The sequence below is a fragment of the Dromaius novaehollandiae genome, chromosome 3, assembly GCF_036370855.1.
Source record: "Dromaius novaehollandiae isolate bDroNov1 chromosome 3, bDroNov1.hap1, whole genome shotgun sequence".
Taxonomy (NCBI): domain Eukaryota; kingdom Metazoa; phylum Chordata; class Aves; order Casuariiformes; family Dromaiidae; genus Dromaius; species Dromaius novaehollandiae.
In genome coordinates this window covers 129,098,127-129,120,940 of record NC_088100.1, presented here as the reverse complement: position 1 = coordinate 129,120,940, position 22,814 = coordinate 129,098,127, and the positions used below count along the sequence as shown (strand labels likewise).

The following is a 22,814-nucleotide window of genomic DNA, read 5'->3' as shown; positions in this document are numbered from 1 at the left end:
CCTTTCCTCTGCGTGGAAAATGAGCCTTCCTTGATCATCTAGTTTTTGGCTGAAAAGATCTTGAATTCAATTATATTCTAAGAAGCATTTGGTTTTAGCAGCGCAGACTGGATGCTTTAAAAGCCACAAAGAAAAGGTGTTTAGGTTAAGAACGCTCTTGTGATAAAAGTATTGAAAGTCCTTCAGTGTGTGCTTAGAAAAAATACTTTTCATTTAAACGCTGGCAGAACTTCAACAATTTGATTTTAATTTTGAAGTGTTGAAAATACCCTCAGATGATTTCCGTAGCACTCCAGAATCCAAGAGTGATCATAGAAAGCAAGTCACTTTTAAATCAAGTTGACTGCAGAGTTGAAACACATCTCTGCGTTTCTAAGAAAACAAAAGAGGGCCCAATACTCCTAAGCCTCTCTGTGAAAGATCACCTCATAAGCAGTTTTCAACGAGGTAAGCGCGGAGAAGGGAGACTATTTTTCCCCCAAGCGAAACAGAGCATGCCCTTTGGGAAAGCTTCTAAGATTCTCACATGCTGTACTCATCCGAGTGATTTACTGCTTGGATTTTGGTACTGAGTATGCCACTTTAAAACCTGTTCCAAATTGGACTTGGAACCAGTTTTAAATTGTTTCTAAAGGAAGCTACAACTGTGCATAATTATAAAGATGCTTAATCAACAATACATGTTCTACAGTATTTATGCTCCAAGTTTCATCAGCAGCATGACTATTTTACACTAGGATTTGATCTTGCCATCTAGGCAAGAACTAGGTGAGACTCTTATGAAGCTCCTAGCACATTTGCCCCAATGATGAGCTTCTATTTCATAACTGTCTCTGACTTTCTGGCTTAAATGAACCCTCAAAAGACATTCAAAATCAGAAAGCTTGCTGGTTTGGAGTTAAAGTCTGACCCAATTTCCACTGAAACCAGTATACTGGTCCAAATGCTCTCAAATTCAGGTCTAGGTTTACTGAAGGTTCAGTTCAGTGAACGTGGCTCAAGTACGTACAGCTGGTTCCTCAAAGAAGCCAAGTGACATTGGGTCTTCAACTCATCTCAGACCAGTTAACAAACTGCTAGCTAGACGGGTCTCAGAAGGTTTCCTTAGCAGAGGATTCACTAGCAGAACCACTTGTAACATGATGTGCCCCCAGCCAGCAAGATGAGATGTTGCAACTAGCTGCAACCAGCTGCTCTTGCCTCACATTGGTTTCAAGGGGCAGATTCCGTAATACATTTTGCTAGGAAAGCTGGTTTCCATTTAAAAAGAAATAAAAAGAAAAATGTGTCTCTGAGCACAGTTTTGAATGTTCTCCTTTGTCAACTGACACAGTTAACAGGCCTCAATATGACAACGAGTCTCACATGAATAACTTTCCTCAAGGGTAAAGCAAGTAAAGAAATGTACTTTGTTATTAATCAGCCCAAAGAACAGTCAGTGTGAGTAAACCTGATAGAATTAAGCCTGCTGTCAGGTTGGTTTACAGAAAGGAAGAAAATATTAAGAATGCAAATATTAAGAGTGTTTCCCTCTGCCAGGGCAAATTCCCTAGTGATCCCTTGGCTTTATTTGACCTTCATGGCCACAAAGCACTGGGACACAGTGGGTTTTACCACTGGCAAAAGAAAAGCCACCCTGTTAGCACTACCACTGCAAGCACAAACGGTCTGTCTACAGAGGACAAAGTCTTCGTCCCAGTCTCTCTGAACTCAGTGGCATACGCCGCGTCACAAGGTCTCCAAATCCCGTGCAATGTCGGTAGTAGCTGCTTCAACGTGGCGTGCGGACACTGCCCGGAGCAGCCAGCCGCTCCACTCCCTGTTCACGTGGCTGAGCACAGCAGTGAGAGCAGCCAGCAGGGATTGTGCACAGTTGGATAACGTAGGAGATCGCGACTTTCCTGCACTGTCCAAACCACACTACGGTGGAGACTCTGCCCAAGCCTGTCCTGCAGGCGACCCAGAGAGACCTCCTCCCGCAAAGGGAGCTGGAGATCCCAAGACACATTCCTCAGCCCTCACCATCCTCTCCTTCATTTTTTTAACCTCCCCTTTCATACACTCCTCCTTCCCTACAGAGGGAAATACATGCCAGCATGGGGAGCTGAGCTTGCATAGCCATTTTGACAGCACGTGTTATTCATAGCTGAGAATCACAATCTTTCCCAGCTTAGATTTTAAGAAAAATAAAGAGAAGGAGAATAGAGGAAGTGTTACAAACTCCAAGGCAAACAGGCATGTTTTTGCAGAATTAAAACAAAACCAGCTGTGGGTACGGACTCAAACATTTCCTGCGGGTGCCTGAGGTGCAGGAGTTGGGTGCCACATGCACTCAGTAGTCCTAAATCAGTGTTTCTCTGCTGAGGTCAATCTGACTTGTGTCCACAGCTGAACCTCTGCAACATGGCTTTGCATTTCAGGAGGAGAAACATGAAGCGAACTTCGGTATAAATACTAGTGAAACCCATTTAGCCTTCTGCTATTGACAATCTCTACAATTTTCATGGTAACAGTTGACTTTTTAAGTGACCAGTGATTGCATGCCTCAACTGCTTGATGCTCATCATGAGATGCCATAAAGAGGCCTTATTTTGAGGAAGAGAGTTGATCCATTGAAAAGTAAGGCCATTTTATGCATTGATAAAAGGCATACAAAAATTGATATCCACAAAATCTTTGATTGGTTTCAATTAGATTTACAAAATGTAGTCAAGGAGGCTTGCTTTCTTAAATATAGCTTTTATTTTTTAATCTCACTATATCATTCTCCAGATTTAGAATCTATCCCATCTTACTGTTCCCTACAGTAGCTTTCATTTTTTTTATAATATTCTTAACACTATTAACCTATAAACATGCACTTTTCATCGACATTTCTATTCAGAAGTAACTAAGAAATGAAAGGTAAGTCAGTTCCTTGTTGAATTGCTTAATGTAATAGATCCAGTGTGTTAATCTTGATGCATGTGGTGCAGGGAGGGGACTAGAGAGGGTTGTTTTGTTGGTTTTTGCCTTTTTTCCCCTCAGTGCCTAGCATATGTGGTAAGGCAACAGCAATAAATCAGAACAAAGGAAATAAAGTACTAAGGCTTTAGGGAACATGTGCTTTAGAAGAAAAGCTTGGCTCGCCACTAAAAGCAGTATTGCCTTATAACGGATGTTTAAAATACAGACATAAAAGAAACAGACAAAATTATATAAATAATCCAGTGACTTACAGGTCTGCGCAGCTTTCAAATAATCATGCAAGCCAGCCTGTCTTCTTGATTTTTTTCTGGGCCAGACAGGCATCGTACTCTAGAAGAGCGTCAGTGGAGAGGCAGCAGCACATCCCATCTCCAAGGAATACTGCAGCAGAACAGGTCTCACACAAAGGAGCAAAGAATTAAAATCAACGCAGGCAATTGGCATATTGTTTCTCAGGATCAGCGCTCTCCCGCTGCCGTTGACAGCCTTATTGCAAATCAATGTCTGCCAGAGACATGCAGCTGGAGGAGCAATTTGTCTTCCCTGAGATCCATACATCTCTCACACCATAGTGGTAGAGCAGCAGTTTTCACACGTCAAGAGGGAACACTGCCAAGATGACACTCTTGACCTTGGGTAGGCAGGAGCATCACACAACAGCAGAGAAATTACTTTGGAGCACATTTTCTAAGATATTTAGGTGCCTAGCCATGAAGAGAGGTGCCTGGTGGGCACCTCCAAGGCACCACCTCGTCCAAGGCCTCAAGGCAGGTGGGACTCTTCAGCCTCAGTCCCTTAAACGGGAATTTTCCCCCTCTCTCCCTCCAATCTGCTTAGAAACTTTTGAATGACATTAAGTGCCTCTTTGCACCTTCAGGCACCTAAATACCTCTGAAAAGGCTTTGGGGTTTCATGCGCTACCCCTCCTTTCATAGGCGGCTGCCCACGGGCCTCCCCCCCAGGCTGTCTCTGGGCTGGTGGCCAAGGGCCAGCCCTGGGCAGACAGGGGCTAAGGGCAGGAAAGCAATCCAGGCTGCTGGCAGGACACAAGGAATCCCGGGAGGATGAAACGGCTCCTGTCTGTCTGTCTTGTGCCTTTTAACGTTTTAGGATAAATAGCCTCTGTTTCATTTAATGCAATCGCTTTGCCACTGCCCATACACTTGAGGCCAGCTAGTCCAACGTTGAATGTGCCCTGTGTACGCTCTGCTCATGATGCTGGCCTGCCTCTCTGAATCTTCACCTTTTCCCTTCCTTTATCGGTTCCCAGCTTACACAGAAATGAAGCCCAGATGCTAAGAAATGAGTTGTGACCTGGGTCACTGAAAAAGAAACTGGGAAAGGACGTCTTGGGAGTGATTATTCAGGTTAGATCTGTGATGAGTCCTTTCTACAAGCAGCAGGGAGAGAAACCGAGCCAGCAGCGGAGAGCGCTCGGGAGCGAGGAAGGTGGAGTCGCGTCTCTGCGCGAGGCAGCTCCCCGGCTGGCTCAGGGACACGGGTGGCAGCGAGAGCATGCAGACGCCGGCACCCTGCCTCCGGAGCGGGGCTTCGATTGGGGTGTGCAGCAGGAGGCATGAAATGGGTGGGGAATCACATGCATCCTGCGGGAATCTGGGAGATGAGGGGGGAGAAAAACCTAGTTCTCTGCTGCTACAGGGTAGCAGCAAAATAGCAAAACCTTAGTAAAAGGGTCTCGAGGGACAGCAAGAAGATACCTCTGCTTCTAACCTCCTTCGCTGGGTCTCCTCTACGAGCAGAGCCACTCAGCATGCGTGCCGCAGTTCACAGCTGCCCAGCCCCATGGCGTAGCCCCAGTGGAAGTGGTAGCACAGTGCAGGCAGACAGGTCGCAGCTTCAGCGTGCGGCGAGAGGGCGCTTCTTGGGGCAGGCCGCCCTTCTCTGCGGGATAAAAAGGGAGGAAGGCCGTTTCAGTCACACTGCTTCTCCCCATCAGCCGCCTCATGGCTAGCAAGCGCAGCAGGCAACACCGGGAGCGCTTGCAGGGCTGGCTGCTCGGAGCATGCGAGAGCTAGCCCAGCCAGATTTTAGAGTTAAAACAAGATAAAACCATAGTATCTGAAACTGTAGTCTCTTCCCACAGCTGCCCTCAACTCCTGGGTTGAGCAGGCGCTGTTGGGGTAGAGCAGTCTCCCACAGTCCCCGGGGATGCCCGGTGCCAAAGCAGAGTTTGAGGCTTGATCTCCGTGAGTGAGTCAGGTGGGAAATCGGGCAGCCACGCTCAGCGCTAGCTGCTGCCAAGGCCTCCCCGCGGGGCAAGAAAGCGCTCTCCGCTGTTAGAAGGGGCCCTCAAGCCACACTTGTATTTATCAAACATTGACACTTATTAAGCAGTTTTGGGAGCATCAAGCAAAACTCTTTGTATCCGCCAATGACCAACCCTGGGAGCAGGCAGGCCGGCCCTTCATCTTGCAGGAAACGCCTGTGCAACACGCAATTTGGGCTGGTGGCCTGGTAATCAGCAGGCACAAATCCTGCAAACTGCAGGCTCTGCTGGCTCTCCTGAGCACCAATAACCCAAGCAATCGCAGAGGGAGTTTCTCCACCTGGACAAGCTCTCAGAGCTTCAGCAAATGAAATCAAAGAGAAATCAGTTCTGGCCAGAAACAGTGGGACCTTGGGCAGGTGAGGGACTAATGAGCAGGGAAAATGCTGAATAATTTAGAGCAGCTGATCTGCAGTATTAAACAGGAGTCCAATATTGCCAGTGACAAAGGAAAAATGCATGAATGAGGCCTCCAAAATCCTGTCATTACTTTAAAAACAGAAAAACCCAAGCAGACAAAAAAAAAAGAAAAGTGAATCTGAGATTTCTCATTCATTTCTTTCTGGTTCCTGAGCCTGTGGAGTATATTTGGGTCACATTTTCAGTCTTTTCCCCATCATTATGAAAGAGAGAAGTGTGCTTTTTCTAATATTGTATTCTAATGAAAACTGGAAGTTCCTCCTTGTTCTTTGTTTCGGGATCCAGGCCTCTCAGGACAGCTGCAAGTATTGTCAATTCGTGAGAAAGTGGAGAAGAGGCAATATTGGAATTCCAGGGGTGGATAATCATAGGTAAACTCAATACAGCCTTTTTATAAACCAGCCAAGGCTGAATTATTGTGAAAACAAGAAATCAATTTTTAACAGTGGGGAAAAAAAAAAAAAACTGTACAAACCAATCTATTCCAAGTCTTTAAAGAGTAAAGCTAGGTTACTCAAACACAGTATGCTCTATGAAAAGCTCCAGCCCACTCTTGTTTGATTTTCTCCCTTTAAATGCAGAAAAAGTTTCTGTTTCTTACAGCAGCCAGCACTGCATTAGACATCAGGGTGGCTCACTGATACAGCAAACGCCCATGCCTCTTGCTGAAAGGAAAACATATTACGCTAAACACTTATGGGAGAACACTTCACAACAGAAATGCACGTAACTTCTACCTAGTCTCAGCCAAAGGGAAGAATATAGCAGGAATGCTCCAGCTACTATGGTTGCTCTCAGTTGAGATCTAACAAAGAAACACTCTCTTGAAGTTTGCATCAAGAGTAATACGTGCTAGAAAGCTATGAAGGCTGTGCCTCCTCCAGCGCATGCATTTCTCATATGGCAACGACACATATATCCAGAAAAACGCGAGGCCAGAGCTTTGGGTGCTGCCAACCACCAGAGTCATCCGCAGTCGCAAGCCGAAAGTAGCCAGGACTGCTTGGTCTTTGGGATGCTAATGAGGGATAAGCTGTAATGCCATGCAAGAACCACACAAATACACGAGCATTGCAACAAATTCTTTTCCCCCTCAGCATGTCCCTGGCCACCGTGCTCCATCTCCTGCACTGGAGCTCGCAAACTGGGTCATGGTAATCTCCAGCAAGCCGGCTAAGCTCGCTTTCTGCCTGCTCTGCATTTTCTGCAGCAGACCAGAACGCAGGGAACGGGGTCAGGATCTGGCCCCACACACGCATAGTTTTAAAGATTATCATTCAGCAGAAGCTATTGTGAGGAGGAAAAAATGCTGATGCCAGAGCCTGAGTTATTTCTCTGACCCCAAGTGCTTTAAAACATAATATTTTATTTGGCCAGTTATAGGAAACATGTGGTAGAGCCTTCATTTTTTGGAAGGTTTGTCCTATAACACAAAAAGAATTGAACTTTTACTCTGCTCTTCTCTGCTATGCACATCCCTGCACCCACACAAGCTGTCCTCACTTGAATTTTAAGTTCTGAATGCATTTGATAACTAGATTTATTCTGCTTAAATAACATCAAGGTCCCAATCAAAGATTAACACCATGATCTTCTGGGTGGGGGACAAAGAGAAGAATGCTCCCATAAAAAGCTTATACTCCAAATAAAATGAGAACATGCAAGATGAATAGTTATTCAAAAAAAAAAAAAGAGAGAGAGAGGGAGAGAGAGAAAGATAAAAAGCACCAAGCTCAGGACAGACTGGAACGACAGAAAACACTTGCCTGACTCCTGCTCTATTTAGTGGCTGCAGGAGAATTTAAGTGTTCAACAACCTTAGATCCCTTACCTGACTACAAGGCTGAGGGACTAATTTATGGCACCAGTTCTGGGGGGAAAGCTTCGTCTTCAGAGCTCCAGTTCCAAAACTGACACAAATTCAGCCCCTATGTGCAGCCTTCCCCTTGCCAGAAAGGGGACGGGATGATTCATTCACCTCCCAGAAATCCTGGGAGCGTGAATGACCTCAAGAAACATTTGCAGGAGAGTTGGAGGGTGAGAGACATTATATCAAACAGGAGGAGCACAGCAGGATGGCTGCCTGCAAACCTCTGCTGTTTTCCACAACTTAAACCACTCAACTCAGTCCCTGCAGGACCTATAATTCCCCTTCTCCTTTTCCCCTCTTGACCCACTGGCTGGTCCCAAGCAGCTTCTGCCCATGAGGAATAGGCAAGCCTGCTGCAGAAGGCCTCTTGGCAGCTCTGTGCTCTGCAATCAGCAAATCAATCGCCCTGATTAGTGGGTTTGCTAATCAGGCAATCAGTAACGCCCCAGTGAGCTCAGTGCCCGTGACCCAGCTGAAGGCCCGCTGCCGTTCAGCAGCTGGCGCTTGGCACAGCGGCAGCGAGTGACTCAGCCTCGCCGGAGCCTTTGGAGATGCCTTCCCCTGATTTATATCTGCAAGCGATTCATTGTGTTCGGACCGTATTGTTGGCGTCCCAGCTACGCTGTAAAAATCTGGAATTAATAAACCCCACTTTCAGATAACAGCAGCTCTTTCTAGGGCTTTGTAACCGAGGCGAGGCTCACTCCCATCCCGCCTGCTGGCGTGGCTCTTGGTGCACTTTACATTGAAAAACCCCATAATCACATATAGAAATGACCCCAAGGAAAGCCCGGCTTCCCCATTCCTAGCTCTGGGCCTGAACGGGGGTCACAAGTAGCCCGCTGCCCTCTTGCCTCACCTCCTCCTGCCCCACAGCTCTGCAGGAGAGCCCCCGTCGGTGGTGGGTTCGGGGCCCGCTGTCCTCCAGCCCACGGCCCTACTCCTAGGCGTGGAAGAAGCCTCCTGCACTGGCCACTTCGGCTCCCTCCAAGAAAGGAGGGAATTTAAAATAGACTTGTTAGTCATTTTAAAATAGAGACTTGTTAGTTATTTTAAAGCAGCCCCGGTGTTTTGCAAGGGGCCCACACCTGGCTCAGTGAAGCAACAGGCTCCGCAGGGAATTTAGGAAGCAACCTCTCAATGCTGGGGTGCTTTGGCAGGAGCAAGGTGGTTGGATACGTAGACCCGGAGAACTTGAGGCATGCCCTGAAGCAGACCTATAGGTGCACCTGGTGGGATTTCCCAGAAGAATCCTCCCCTTCCCATCCCACAAAAACAAAAAAAAGTGACCAAGTGTTGCAATCCCTTGAATCCAGGGGAATGTGTGAAATGTTACCTTAGCTCTAGCTAACAGAAATCTTAGTGTCCTGGGCAGCATCCTCCTGTGGCAAAGCAGATCCTTCCTGGGAGAGCTATTCAGCCATGTGGACTCCGGCTCCCATGAGGGAACCTGTCTCAGGGTACTTCTCTTCGTGTAGGCATGGCCTAAATCTGTTTCAGGCCTAGCCCTTAATCTCTGTGCCTCAGGTCTTCTGCTGCAAGATGAGGCAAGTTTTCTTTTCCTCCTCCCTCCTGCAAAAAAGGGAAAGAAGAGGCAAGCTTTACCCTCCTGATACATTCTGCAAAGCCGCAGTGGACAGAAAGGAAAGAGGCTTTAAGCAGATGGAGCAACTGAGGATGGCTTCCTCCACCCAGCAGACACTCACCCATCTCCTTCCCCATCCTCTGCCAGGTATCAGTGGCCTCGGTGACACCGTGCTTTCCTCCTCACAGGGCTCGCTCCTGCGGCCCTTGGAGCAGCTGGGAGCTTTCCTCGCAACGTCAATGGGCTCGTGGCGGTCGAGCCAGCAGCTGCCCTTGTCTCGCTTAGGAGTAAACGGCGTTGTAAACTGCTCAAGGAAGAGCTGCTATTTTGCAAAGCACCAGGTTCATTTATGGAGCTATATAAATAATAGGACCATCTCTACCACATGGGTTACGCGCCACTAAGCAGCTGCCGCGTCTCTCTCCACAACTGGTGACATTTTCGAGTGGGTAAAGTGACTCATACATTACACTGCAGCCTTTATGCCATGCCAGATTAGTGGCTCATTTGTGAATTATCAGCCAAAAAGGGTGGAAGCGACTTTCACTTCACAGCACCCCCACGGGACAGGTATGTTTTAAAGCTGGCTGCATTTCAGCAGCATGATTCATTTACTCTAAGCCGTATTTTCAGCTTGTGTATACTGGATAGACATCAATGGAGCTACACCAATTTACATCAGCTGACGACCATGGCTCCGTATTTCCATGGCACAGAGCGCGGCCCTGGGAGGTTCTGAGCAGCCTCTTCCACAGCGCAGACCAGAGGCCCTTGCGGGTACTGAGCAGTTCCCGAAAGAAGCCGGACTTGCAGAGCCTGGTTTGCTTTGTGTCACTCTGGAGAAGAAAAGGGGCAGCATTAGTAGCAGCGAATAACAGAGACAGTACCGTATGGTCTGGGAGCACTTCTAGGGGAGAATTGTCTGGGGGAAAGAAAGAAAAACACTATGGGACAGAAGCAGGGAGCCGGGGCTGGAAGAGAGCTGCAAGAGGCCCAAGAGAGCCCCCAATGGGGACAGTCAGCAGAGCAAGAGCAGCCTGTGACATGCACCAGATCCACAGGACAGGCACAGCCAGTGTCACTAGCTTTTCATGCCAAGAACTGAAAGAATTAAAGTACTTACATTCAGAAATCCAGAAGCAAATCAGCAAATACAGGACATGCATGGGCAACTAAACCTAGTACTTAAATGCCTGTTCTGTGCACAGTCCTGAGCAGGGGCATCCTAGGTAGTGCTGGATGCTGAAGGTGAAGGGACGTGTACAGTCCCTACTTTGTGCGATTAGGGTTAATGAGGCTATAGCCATCCTTCCCCCTGCCCTTCATGGAGATCTGCTCCTGGGTAAATCCCCCCATTCCAAAAATTCACTGACAAACATCTCAGACCCTAGGTACAAGGACTAAGAAGCTTGGAAATTGCTAAGAGAATTAGATAGAGCAACAGAGTGATGCTATGCTTTAAATATTGTGGTTCTCTAGAGAAACATTCACCCGCAGATTGTAGCGCTCTTTACAAAACATGCCTGAGTATTGGTAACCCTGTTTGCAAAAAGAGAACGTGAGTCACAGAGATTAAAGGCTGCCGCCATTGAAATTAAAACAAAAAACGCAAATGCCATAGGCGCCTAAAGCAAGATTTTGCGAAACATGGGCACCTAAGTTGAAAACTGCAATCCAGCAGCTCTGTGCTCCCGTTCAGCTGCTGCCTAGCTGTGGAGGTGCCCAAACTTGCCTGCTGCCTCCTGGCTTGACTCTCAGCTTCTGTAGGCAGCTGTTCTCCTGCGCCTGCACGTGTCCAGAGCTGCTCCAGCCCAAACCTTTCGGCTTCAGGGCTCACCTGAGTGCTGCCCGAGCCTGGCACGGCCGCCCAAGCCTGGCGTCACCTCTCTCAGCTGGTCCCGGAGGCTCCCAGCCTGGGAGGCGCAGCGGGAGCCCACCGCGACACAGCCTCCGGGTGAAACGCCGCCGTGACCGCTACCGTCCCCAAAAGAAATGCCTTTTGGCGTAGCAGCCCAATGGCTCCCCGGGAACACCTCTATTCACGTCACTCCCTGAGCAGCTCCCGTCCCCATCCTCTGCCTATCCCGCCGGCTGCTGACGGCACCTCAGCAGCCCTCCCAGAGCCCCGCTGCCGCATAGAGAAAATGTACAGGGAGCCCCTGGGACCAGAGCAAGAGCAAGAGGGAGCGCGAGCCCACACTCCCACGGGGAGGGCACCCAGCCAGGGATCGGCTGCCCTCGGGCACTTCCCACGCAGCAAGCTGGGCCTCGGGCACGGGATGCGGCTCCGGCACGGCGCCGGAGGACCTCGGTGCCTGGCGGGGCATGCCAGGTCTTTAGCAGATACCTTGTACAAGGCCTTTCCTGGATCTGCTCCGAAGCATTTTGCAGCAGACCACACAGCACAGTAGAGCCACAAAACAGGCCTTCAGTTACCTTAATGCCATCCATACCTGTGAATCTAAACAGCAAGAGCTGTTTTTCTCCACAGCAGACATTTTGCATCATGTCCCGGACAAGGGCAGCAGACTGCAGTCAGGGCCCAGCTTCCTACGTATCCCACAAGGAAGCCAGGGCAACATGGACTGTGGTCAGCTGGGTCTTTTGTCATTTTTTCAGAATAGCAGAGGCTTGAGGCAGAGCTTTGTTTCTGAAATCATATGCCCATTTCTCCTCCTCTTCTCCCGCTGTGGGAACAGAGTGGTTTCAGACAAGGAACAAAACATAGTAACTGCCTGTGGTAAACAAATGCTGAGTCCCAGCTCCCCCCAACCCTGTAATCCTCCGCAGTTTTCTTAGACACAATCAACTGGCCTAGGGCTTATTTACCCACTTCCAAAATCCTTAGTCTGACAACTAATGATGTATTAATCACAGCCAGAGTGTGAGCTTTCGTTTCTGCTACTCTGTAAGCATCTGTCAGAATCACGAAAGATTATTTATTGCACCAGCTTGGATACAGAGAAGTGGATTCTCTCTACAGACATACTCTTCACCAGACATCTTATCGGCCCCTTCACAAACCACTGTGATCTCCAGAAAAAATCATTCTCATTCTTTTTCTGGATCTTAGTTTCACTCTGCTTCATTGGCTCAATGTCTTCTACCTCTGCTCCCTCTCTCCCAAACACTGGTCCTTTTTAAGCCTCACAAACACCACTGGAAGAGTCTTATTCTCTCCTGGGAGCCAAGGATCGCTAAAAACCTTCCCTGTGGCGCTGGCCCATTTCAGTCACCGTAGCCAGTGAGAAGATATCTCCTCCTCTCTCCTGCGTATGAACTCTTCTATGATTCACTTTCAACTTTCCAGCCACACAATGCTCTGGAGCATGCAGCAGTCAGAAGCACAAAAGACTGTGAACAAAAGAAACCTGTCCTCCATCCAAAGCTCGGGGGAAGATGAATAAACCCAGGAGCAATCTCTGGGAGGCACGCTCCTCTAAGAGCTGCATCTCTTCTTACTCCATCATTTGAAAGAGCTCTGACAGCCTGAAATATGCTTTGTTCTTTGCATCTTGGAGTCTGGACCCACAAGGAACTGACGCAGCCAGAAGATGGAGAGACACTGCGATTCATCCACACGTGGCAGTTGTAAGAATTGATGCACGTGGATGAAGCACTGAACTCCCCTGGAGGACAGGTAGTTCGTGCCAAGGTGAAGATGTTCCACATGGGTGCAGCTGTTTCCAAAGGGGAAAGGCTGTATTGATCTAAAGGATCTAAAGTGAGAATAAATAAGAAATACTTCATTTTTATTCAATTGCAAACTGGTTCCATAAACAAGTATGCCAGGCCTGCAAGCAATACTAGCCCCAGAGTCTCTTCTGCAGCACCCATCAGTCAGGAGAGCCTGTCTCATCTACCCTTTGCTGCAGGGCACTGTCTGAGGAACGATCTTTCCTCCCTCCCGTGAACGTTCTTGTGCACTGTCTACAAAAAGCAGTTGTGAAGACAGAGTTTACTAGGAAAGAAGACAGAGTTTACTAGGAAAGAAAAAAGAAAGCATCTCTCTGGGTGAGTGGGGGAATCAGGTGACAGACCTTGAAAAACAAGATGGTTGAGGATTTTGGAGGCATGGAGCACAAAGCCAGTGGGGGACCTCTCTTGTCCTGGGCACATAAATGACTCCCACCTGAGGCAGCTCTGCATTGCCCGCAGGGTGAAGTAGTCGGGTTGGATTCACGGTGTGTGTGAAGCAGAGTCCCCTCAGGACACACGGTCAGTCCAACACGTTGGCCCGGCTGCCTGCACACAGGCCAACTGCATGCATGAGCTCTGTTGCGCCAGTGCAGCCCTGCTTTTCCAGGCACTCTGTGGGTCTCAAAAAGCGCCATCCAAAAGTTCCCGCCACGGAAATCCCCTTGGAGCTCGCTTGGGAGATGCCCCTGCAATTGCTCCCGGCCCAAGCAAGCTCTGCCTCCAGTAACGGGGCTGGAAGCCACAGCACCTACCACAGCCTGCAGCAGCACCTTCTCACCGGGGTGCTGGGTTAGCCCTGTACACGCTTTTTCTGTAATGCATTGAAACTATGGCATGCCTTGAGCTGTGTTTTTATGACAGCCCTGCAGCGGCTAAATGATACTGTTTTAGCAATAACTGGAACTGCCAGCTGCTGGGAGAGCAGGTCCTCCAACTCCCCCACACAATAACAGTGACATGAGACTTCTCTCATCTGGCTTTTTATCACATTACATTTGGAGGAAGCATGCAAAATCCTTTTCTTTGTGGTAAACGGGCATCATTCCACTTCACAGAAGCACACAACTCCAATGATAATCCAGTAAAGTGCTTGTTTCTTATTAGTAGCTTTTAATATTAAAAAATGCTTTCTAAGACAGGAAGAAAATTGGTTTTTGAGTAACACCCTGCTAGTATTTAAACAGGAGAGAGTCTAAATAAGCACCCCCAAGCTCTTCTTAGCTTTGAGGAATGGGTTTTAGCTGCAGCTTGGAATTATGCACGTTTTAGAGAGTTCCCTACTCTCTTTAGCTATTATTACCGTCAAGCACATACGTATTTTTGGCAGGCCAAATTCTGATGCTGTTAGTGCCAGATTTGGCTTGGCCTGTTATCAGTGTTTCTATGAACAAGTCTTGTATAATTACAACCGGAAATTTGATCCATTTGGAAGGCATTTTTCTGAAGCAACAGCTCTAGGAGTAAAGCGTTAACACTTTTTTCAAAACACATTGAGTTCCTACCTACTCCTTCTGATGGCCGAGAAAAGTTTGCTTAGAGAAGATTAAAGTATAAAAAATGAAAGCCTAGCACTAAAATGCATAGGAAAAAGTTATTATTCATAAATGCCAATGGTACCAAAGGCAAACTCACCATTTCTGAGGATGTGTTTCATGGATTTTGAATGCTTGGAACACATAGTCCTCTTCATACTTAAACTAGTCCCAGGTGTTGGAGTTGCTTCAGTTCTTGTTACCCTCTCTTCCTTAAAGGACTGAAAAGCAAGTATAGACAAAATGAAGCAGTAGACAAAATTAGTTATTTGTATATGACATAGCTAACAGTCTTCGAGTGTGTGGGCTCATTTACATAGGGAAAATGGCTGGCACAGCTAATGCATTATAATTATACTATCATTCATATAACTCACATTGAAACTGTAACCCAGTATAAGAATATCCTTTCCTGCTGGGAGATTTAGCTTATACCTCTTTCCAAGAGAAAAATCTAAAGCAGGAAAAGAACGCTTATTCCCAAATTGCAGGTCTCCAAGAATTATACTGCTGGAGCTTTAAATGTTCAATTTATACCAGGAAATTGCCTCCTGTACACAAATTCTAGAAATTACTGTAATCCCAGCATTGCAAGGGATCCCCACTTCTTGCTCAGTTTTGAATCCTGCCCTGGCCAGAGCTTCCCAGCCTGCTGTGCCTCTTATAAACCTCCTAGACAGTGGCCGATTCAGCTTACAGCTTTACTTCTCATATATTTATGAATTTTAATCGATCTGACTGATTCCAGTTGCCAGCTGACACAAGAGAAAGGACAGACCAAGGCACCCAGACCACCCCACAGCCTTCTCCCTCCCCACCTCCCGCTGACAAGTCTATTTGTGTCCATGCACGGTGCCGGAAATAAACTGCTTTTCTTGGAGAGAGCCACTGGCAAGCTTCAGACTCTCTATGAAGGGCACAGCAGCCTCAGAGAGAGTCATTTTAACTCAGATTTTGAAGTTCTCACCAAGGATTTTTGGAGGACTGGAAAAGCTCCTGGGAGTGGTGGGGAAGGGAGGAAGAAGAGGGAAGGAGAAAGAAGATTTGCCTTCCCTCCCCGTGCTTGGAGTCCTTCTGTGCCTGCCTATGCTCTTCCATCACGTTTCTCCTTGTAGCTGGAAGATCCCAGCCTCACTGGTGCAACACCGAGCATATTTCAAATGACTCATTAGTGTTTGCATACACATGCCAGATGCTCGCTTTCTTTAATAAACAAACAAACAGAAACCTCAAACTCCCTCTGAGAGATGGAGCATTTTTCCTGCAGCGAAGGCCAGGCTGGTTGCTGGTGCTGGAGAGTGAAGGAAGGCAAAAATTAGGAACCTCTTCCCCCGCCACACTGGTCATGCAGACTTTGGGTACGGGTTGAGGTACTGAGAGATGCTATACCACTTCCTTCCTCCTGCACTAAGAGAAGCCCCGACTATGCTTTCTGATCACCTGAGCTAACATAGCTGATAGGACTCTGTATTTACATAGCTGCTGAAGAGTTTAGTGAGTGCTCACCAGCTCATCCGCTTGTGCAGCAGCCCCTAGCTTGAGAGCACCCCAGAGGTTTTTTGCCGTAATTTATGGCTGAGGATTCTTAAGCTATTTAGCTTAATTTTATCCCAAATTCTTTTTCTTTCAATATTTCACTCAATTTACTGGAAGTCAAGCATTGTGATTTCCCAAAGAAAGAGGCTATTTTGACAGTCTCCAGCCTAGCTGTGCAGTTTGCCTTTTCGTTTACGTCATGAAAATTGCAGTGTTGTATGAGGAGTGCCTGAGCTTAAAGGTAGCTGTGCCCAAACAGGCCATGACAGAGCTTAGAGTCAAAGAGCTCAGATCCAAAATCCCAGGCCAGGTGATGCCAGCAAGGAAGGAGTCGTCTCTGCGTTGGCACTGCAAGCCTTGCTCCTGCTCCCCAGCTCTCGCAGACTATGGAGATACCCACAGATCTATATGCACACAGGGTTTCTGTTGTGGGGAACTGTTCATACATGCTGAACTGATTCTACATCAGCAATCTCTATAAAATTTTAATTAAAAAAAAAGTAAAGAGCACATTCCTTTTATGTCTTGTGCAAAGGCATCAGCTACTGCAAGCAACAGGGAATCAGGCAAGTGTTCCACGAGATGTGACTAGAATATGTTCCTTCTGAAGTCCTCTAATCAGAAGCGGTAATGTATTCCTTTTTTCCCCTAAGACTTGGAAATCACATTTTAGGCGCCTGCCACAGGACTGTCAGGATCAGCATTTCAAGAAGCAATTCAGCTTTTATCAACATTCAACAGCATTGTAATTCAGGAATAATTAATGTAATATTAAAATAGAGTTATCAAGAAAGGTAAGACTGTAAGCGTTCGACATCAGATTCGTTTAGTATTTACAGCACTAACGCGATCAGCATGAAGTCATTTAACATAAATGTCAGCTTCAGTGGGACATCTCAGGGCAGTCAAGAGCAGTTCAGAAGTGCGCCTCGCTCTGTGTGTACCACCCTCGAGTTCTGCAGAGCTCCTTAACGTGCTCCATGGAGCGTCGTCTTGCAAAGTGGCTTGATGTGCCTGTGTCAAATGAGAGGAGGAAAAGAACAAGAAAGGAAAATTTCTGTAAAACCCATGGACACTTTCACCATGATACATACCAGCTCACTAGCTACACTACATATAAATATATATATACACACACACTATATGTATGACCTACCCATGTATGAATGATGGATGAAAATGATAGCTAATAGTCCGCAGATCTATATTTGTGTATCCATACACACATACATATGTGAAAGAATATATAAAATCAAATTCATACACCCATTCAATAGAATTGGAAAATACGCTGTGGCTTTTACAGAAATTGTTTCTTGACTTGAAGTGGACACATTGGACAACTGAATGTGTATTGTGTGTATACAAAATTACATGCACACATTAGCTACAGCAATACTTCTATATCTATTTAATTAAATTTAGTCCAAGGTCTTGTCTCATAACAGAGGAAGATGGTTAAGCTACATTTCTCAACATCTGGAAAGGATTTAGTATCTTTCAGGGCAACCAGCTATCAGCTCAGCAGTTTTGAGGCCTCATTCCTGCATTTCTCTTCCCTTGATTTGCAGGGTACTTCATACAGCCAGCAGGAAGAGGAGCTGGAATCCTTAAAGGGCTTGGCTGAGCGAGGTTGCAGCAAACCCCTAGCGGGAGTTTTAAACACACCAACGCTGCTAACTCATGCCGACGTTAGCAGGAACAAGGTGTGTAGGCACGCTTGAAAATCCCTGCGGCCACTGAAACGTCATTTGTAAAAGCAGGGCACACATGACAAAGCATCAAGAGCCAGGATCCCAGTGAATTTCACTGCAACTGGGACACAGTAATGAAGCCCTGTTCAGCAAGATAAGCACCGAAGGCCTAATTCTGCGCCATCGATAACAGAGCTGCTATCAGCAGTGCTCAGGGCAAGGTGTGAAGGATCAAGACTGCCTGCAGGGAGAAGACATTCGAATCCTATAGCGACAGCCTGAAGCAGCACTGATTGCACGACTGTAGTCTCCTTGCTATACAAGGGGCTTTAACACTCTGCTAAACAAATCTTGAATGAACGTCCTCTCTACCAAAACTAAAAGCTTCTCCTATAAATAAAGTGATGTTAAGCAACTTGTTCCCATTAGTCAGTGCTAACAATCTGTTGCCCGACCTTACGTCCAGATATGCAGCTCCAACACACCGAGGCACCTGAGAAGAAGTTTCACTGTGACTGAGACATTTCTGCATGTCAGAGTCTCTTGGCTGCAGAGAAGTGGGGCCTCACAAGCCAGTCTTTTACAGAAGATGTGCTCCCACTGAATCGAAGTTCTACCACTTTTTAGCGAGTACCATGCTCGTTTGATTGTGCACAGACCAAGTGCTATGAAAAAATGTAAATATTTTCATGGCCTCATTTGCTTAAAAGCCTGTGAGGCTGGCGGGCTAAGTGGAAGGGAATGCTCTGCACACACAGCAAAACAAATGTAATGAAAGACAGAACCCAGAGGTATTCTTTAACCCGGACTGCTTTGCATTGTCAAACACGAATTGTTTAGTACACCACAAAGACAGCATTAAAGTCTAGATGACACAATTAATAATGAACTCTCCAACACAAGTACTGTCACCACAAGCATGACCTCACGTTCTTCACGCACAGCATAAAGGCTGGCTTCACAAAGCTACCCAGTCGTCTGGTCTTGCCTGAGCATTTGAGAAAGCTGCTAAGTGCCCATTTCACTTCCCTGCAGCAGGAGGGTTACAGCAAGGATGAAGGCAGGCGCCTCTCGGAGACGCCCAGTGGCAGGACAGGAAGATGGGAGATTCCACTTAGATATTAGGAGAAATATTTTTGCCATGAGGGTGGTTAAACATTGGAGCAGGGAGCAGAAAGGCCGTGGGATCTCCATTCTTGGAGATATCCAAACCTCAGCTGACACAGCCCTGAGGAACCTCATCTAATTGGGCCTGTGTGGAGCAGCGCTGGGATCTGGGATGTGCAGAGGCCCCTGCCAACCTCTGTTATTCTGTGAGTTTTGCTAATCCCCAAAGAGCATTTCTGAACAAGGTAGCTGTCACTATTTCTTTTCTTGCCTGTATCCACACTGACTGGCTGCTGCAGACACGACATCGAACGCTGCAATTGCATTTGGCTTTGTTAACAAAGCTCTGCCCCTTCCTATACACCGTAACTGTGCACCCTACGCAGTCCTCACTGCCCGAGGAGCCCACCCCAATCGCACAGGGTGCTCCTGCTGACGCCCGCCCACCCGGAGCGCACGGGGGCTTGAATACTTGTTTAACAACAAAATCATTTTCATAAAAAAAGTCAATGAAAACCTTGAGCGAAGGTCACCAAGTCATCACCACTGTGAGTCTCCATTAACTGCAGTTCAAGGCCACTCAAAATTACCTCTCTCAGCACAATTCTTCATAAAGACCCTCTCTGGTGAGAAGTACAGCCCTCCTCCGCCTGTTGAGTACCAGGAAAACAAGGAAAGGAGGAAAAAAATAAAAAAATCACTGCTCGGCCATAGCACACTTGATCACAAGTGGCCAGCCAGCACCACCATCAGTTGACAGAAATCAAAGGCAGCCTAGATCTCCCTCGCCCTGCTGTTTCTCAACACAGTGTTCAAATCAGCTCAGGAATGTCATAACATTTCCTTTATTTTATACCTCCCTGTCTTTTCCAATGTTACAGCCCCAGCTAAGCCCAGCCAGGGGCGTAGGGATCACTCATTCCCCTCACATGGCTGTGCCCAACAGCACTATACGCTAGGATACAGCTCTAGCGAGGCCAAGAAAGTTACACTAAGTGTAAAAACTTTTGGAAGACAGCCTAGATCCAACACTGAAAAAGAGGCAAGAGAGGTAAGCCCTACACAAAGCTTGGCAGGATATTAACGCACTTAATTTCTTTAGATATGTTTACTTAATTATATCTTTCCACATCATCAGTGACTATGAAGTTCAAGTTTAACCTGGGGGGGGGAGAGCAAAAAACAAAAGGACTCATGCGGATGCATTATAAAAGCCTGTCTAAAAATATTAGAGCCATTTTTACAGGTAAACGTTAAGACTATTTCACATTGTTTGTTCGGATAAAAGTATTGTAATTATGTTAAATGTCAGGTTACTCCTCCACCTTGCGATTTTCATACTGCGTAGTTTCCGTAGGCAGCGGAAACGAGGGAAAGGCGGGACTCAAACCACGGTTCCCTGCTCAGAGGGTCTATGTCTCACAATCCCCTTGCGCTGGAGGCTCTCAGGTAAATGCAACCACATCGCTTCCTTGGCATTGCTGAAAATACAGAGAGATCGAGCTCAGCTCCGCATTTCTCCCAGTCTTAGCCTGCTGTCACCTGTCCCTGTGACATGCAGAGAGACCTCATCTTTCTCCCTTTGATGTCTGCCTGCGAGTTTCCCCGCTTAACAATTCCCCGGTCTTGAAAAAAGAGCAGGTCAACAAGTTTTGGCTGGGCTAGGGCCTAAAAGCACAAATTTCTTCAGGCTTGAGCCAGCCTGATTTAAATTGCAAAGCACCAGGTCTTCAGCTGTGTGGGGAAGGGACACCAGCTGCCAGCCCCAAAGCCTGCAGCCTCCCCACTGCAGCCTTTGATGTCCCAAGCTGTGCCAGTGCCTCGCGTCCTCGTGACATTTTCCCCTCGCCTCTGGGGCTCACGCCGCTTTGTTGCTCCCTGCAGAGCAGCCCCATCCTTCCCATCTGGGAGACATCCCACCTTATCTCTCAAGGCACCCACCCCACTTTGCGCAGACCCCTTCTGCCCCAAGGCATGGGGAGGCTCACCCTTTACCCCTTCGTTACCTCCAGCAGCCTCCCTGCTCACTGACCAGCGACTTCAATTTGCCTGGCTTTTAAATGCTTTTTGAGCGTCTTTACACATGTTCAAGAGGTTTTTGGAAGCTGAACGCAGCTGCAGCAACTTGTGACAAGGCCATGGAGGCAGCATGACCTGCAGCTCTTTCCCTTGGGCTTTTGCGCGGCCTCGTTCCCCTTCACTTGCTGTTTAGGGCTTCAGTTATGGCCGTGCTTGAACAATACACCCTGTGTCCGCATTTCCCATTCAGTGCGTGGGTTTGTAAAACATTTTTAATACGTGATTTACAGCTGTTCTGGCTTGGAGTGAAATTGTTACCCTTACAAGCTGAGCAAGGGACTCACTGCACACTGGTAGGGAGGGCAAGGCAGGAGCGGACAAGCAGGACGGAGGCTCTCATCCCTCATATCAGATCCAGGACTCTACCGCTGCAGCTGAAAAAGTGATAAGAAAAGGCATCTTTCCTCCCTAAGGTGGCTTTAGCCCCCAAAGAGTGGGCCTGTTTCCAAAAGTGGCATCTTTTGGGGATAAGCAGTGTTGGTGCCTGCTGACTTGTGATCAGAGATGGTCAAAAGCAGAAAACAACCAAAAGCTGTCACCATGTTTGCTTACCTTTCAACGTATTCAAACCAAATCTGTTTGTGACCTTCTCTTCCTCAAGAAAACTGCAAAAAGCCCTACTGGGAACATAGAGGGAGTGGAGAAAACAATGGCATTCTGCTTAAACTTAATAAAAGAAAAAAGCCGATGATTTTATAATAGAAATGTATTTTTCACAGAGAATTTTCATGAAAAGCATTTAATTTAGAAACATCAGGCAGCCTAGTTTGTCATCATTGAAGGTCCTTATGTGATCTTTCCAAATGCTCAAGTAACTACATTAGACACAATATCCTATCCAAATTCTAACTCCCTATTAGATTTCAACAGAGCTTCGACTGGATATTATAAAATTCCTGTCCTAAAATACTGCTACCACCTGCAGTTAAAGCAGCAGGGGAAGGAGGCAATGCCACACTACGCAGCTGATCAGCAGATGCAGCACTCAAATCTTGCTCACAGCGAGAGGCATTATGAAATGGAAGGCTGCTATGACTTGTTTTTATATACAAGATGATGTAACCTCCATTTCAAATGCTGACAAAACACACTTAATCACATCTTTGAGGATTCTCTACAGTGTTGTTGCTACAGCGTAAGTGCACAGAAATGTTTTAGAGCTCTTTTCAGAGCGTAGTTGGGGTGAATTCTTTACATGCTGAAGCATACAAGCCAAGCATAGAAATGCAAAAGGCTCCCTAGACCCAGTCTTACAAAGATCCTTAGCAGAGAGAATCCTTAAAATAATCATAAATTCACAGTGTTTTTTTCCCTTCAAAAACACCTTGTCTCTGCTAGCAACAGTTCAAGGCTCTGGAGTTTGATCCCTGTTTTGGACTGCTTTCTACCACGACGCAGGCAGCTGCTAAAGCAAATCAGCACTACGTGATGCTCAAATGGCATTAGGCAGAGTGTGACAGCACAGCTCACGCAGTACCCAGAGGAATGTGCCTGTCGGGCTCTCCCCAAGGAGACATCTGTGTTCATAGCCGCAGGACCACGGTTCCTGCTTGTTCCCCGTTCCTGGCCGTGCTGGGACAACAGCTACCTCGGGCCTGGCAAGGATCACACACGCAGAAGGATTGAGCAAGGAAGGGAAAACCTAGGAGAGCTTCACCCACGGACATCGAGTGGTAGCACTGATTTCTGTGCCACATGGCACCGCTCCCTCACTCAGGTGGAAGACGCAGCTGTCCTCACCGTGCAGGCTGCGGTGAGGAAGGTGTCTCTGGACCGGGCTCACAGAGGCAGAGCGTGCAAGTGGGGCAGCACCACCACTGTCCACAGCCGCCCCAGATCAGAGATCTGGGCCACTCCAAGGCGATCAGTCTGGTACTCGAGGGCAGTCTGATGGGAGGTAGACAGGTCTCCCAGTGACTCCTGATACCTGCCGCTCTCGTTTCGCCAGCGCTAACAGAGGCAAGAAGGTTGCTCTGTTCGAGCGGCAGCAGTGCCAGGAATAGCTCCTCTCCTTCTGCTCCCAGGAGCAGGGCAAGCA

The 22,814-nt window shown here is 47.3% G+C and overlaps 1 long non-coding RNA gene across 1 annotated transcript in view; it reads right to left on the bottom strand.

Moving 5' to 3' along the window:
- LOC112989397 (uncharacterized) overlaps positions 1-22,814 on the bottom strand; it is a 58,027-nt gene that overhangs the window by 15,600 nt on the left and 19,613 nt on the right. Inside the window, exons 4-9 of the long non-coding RNA XR_010388677.1 lie at positions 16,743-16,910; positions 14,461-14,581; positions 11,583-12,848; positions 9,251-9,965; positions 8,881-9,116; positions 3,219-4,869 (exon numbers count right to left, since the gene is read on the bottom strand). This is a non-coding gene — a long non-coding RNA (uncharacterized LOC112989397). The remainder of the gene's footprint in view (positions 1-3,218; positions 4,870-8,880; positions 9,117-9,250; positions 9,966-11,582; positions 12,849-14,460; positions 14,582-16,742; positions 16,911-22,814) is intronic.